The following is a 1,836-nucleotide window of genomic DNA, read 5'->3' as shown; positions in this document are numbered from 1 at the left end:
ATTCACCTTTTTCTCCTTCAACCACTGTGTGCTCAGTTTTGCTGTATGCTTTGGGTTATTGTCATGTCTGAAGGTAAACCTTCTTCCCATAGACAACTTTTTGGCAGAGGGCAGCAGATTTTCCTCAAGAATTTGACGGTATTTTGCCCCATCAATTTTTCCTTCTATCCTCACAAGTGCTCCAGTCCCTGCTGCAGAGAAACACCCCTATAACAGGATATCACCACCTCCAGTGCTTGAAGTGGTCCAGCACTTCTATATTTTAGCCTTTAGAGTACCTGCACTTTTTTGTGCGTACCAGCACTTCTGACATGTTGACGGTACTCAGAGTAAAAGCGTCAGGGTCTGGGTGATTATATGATCCCATATATGATTAGAAAGGACACTATATAAATCCCACTACCCAGGATCACCTCTCATCTCGACCAATCACGTGAATGAATGCAAGCGGAGTGTGTGCGGCGCAAGAGCATGTCAGGGGAGGCGCGCAGAGTAGTAGAATTATAATTAATTATTGATTACTAATTTGAATCTGTACTTTATAACGAAAATAATATCTCAAAATTAAAAGAAGCAGGCTTTTGCGATCACATTTTAAACCGGTAAACTCCTGGAAAGTCCAATGATCCAGTAAACAAATTCAAACAGTAAGTTCAAAACAGTGCTAATGCAGAGAAAACACGGCCGATTTCATCAGCGATTGCGGAGAGAATAGTGACTTTCGTCCAGATGTCAGTAAAATTACTCTTTTCAGCGTGTATTTGGCTTAAAAGCAAGAGTGTTTTATAATGAACGCTGATTATGCGGTGGTCAGAGATTTAGCTATTCTGAATTGATCCGTATAGTAGTAAAGGCGATTTAGTGGTCTTTGGCGTCTCCCTGTGGTCTTGTTTGGTATCACAGCTTGACAGCTAATTTGTATTGAAAACTTTTATTTAATTATTGATTGATTGATTGTGGCACTATACATACATCGTGAATTATTAAAAAGTACTTATTTAATATAAATAATTAAATAAATAATTTTTTTTTATAAATAACCGGCACTTCTTTTTTTCCACTGATCACCTCCATGCTTTACTGTAGGAATGCTGTTATTTGGATGGTGAGCTGTATTGGATTTCCGCAAGACATATTGTTTGGTGTTGAGGCCAAATAATTTAATTTTAGTCTCATCTGCTTCAGAATCTTCAAGGTTTTGGCAAAGCTCAGTCGTGACTGAATGTGGCCATTCTTGAGGAATGGCTTTTTTCTTGCAACCCTCCCATACAAGCCACATTTGTGGAGAATTTGTGATATTGTCTATCCTGACAAGTGCTCCAGTCTCTGCTGCAGAGAAACACCCCCATAACAGGACATTACCACCTCCATGCTTTACTGTAGGAATGCTGTTATTTGGATGGTGAGCTGTATTGGATTTCCGCAAGACATATTGTTTGGTGTTGAGGCCAAATAATTTAATTTTAGTCTCATCTGCTTCAGAATCTTCAAGGTTTTGGCAAAGCTCAGTCGTGACTGAAAGTGGCCTTTCTTGTGGAGTGGCTTTTTTCTTGCAACCCTCCCATACAAGCCACATTTGTGGAGAATTTGTGATATTGTTGTCACATGCACGCAGTGACCACTCTTTGTCATAAATTCCTGTAACTGCTTCAGAGTTGCTGTAGGCCTCTTGGTAGCCTCTCTGAGCAGTTTCCTCCTGGCTCTTTCATCCAGTTTGGAGCGACGTCCTGATCCAGGGAGGGTCTGTGTTGTACCAAATACCTTCCACTTCTTAATAATAGACTTCAATTAGGCATTGATAAAGCATTTGAAATGTTTTTGTATCCATCTCCTGAC

The 1,836-nt window shown here is 40.0% G+C and overlaps 1 protein-coding gene across 1 annotated transcript in view; it reads right to left on the bottom strand.

The window, feature by feature from the left end:
* Positions 1–1,836, bottom strand: part of LOC107720322 (thrombospondin type-1 domain-containing protein 7B-like) — a 131,353-nt gene that overhangs the window by 8,633 nt on the left and 120,884 nt on the right. The window lies entirely within an intron of this gene.

Source organism: Sinocyclocheilus rhinocerous, unplaced genomic scaffold, assembly GCF_001515625.1.
Source record: "Sinocyclocheilus rhinocerous isolate Xijiao unplaced genomic scaffold, SAMN03320098_v1.1 scaffold3864, whole genome shotgun sequence".
Lineage (NCBI taxonomy): Eukaryota > Metazoa > Chordata > Actinopteri > Cypriniformes > Cyprinidae > Sinocyclocheilus > Sinocyclocheilus rhinocerous.
Note: the sequence above shows the minus strand (reverse complement) of the source record. Positions and strands in the feature narration are given on the sequence as shown.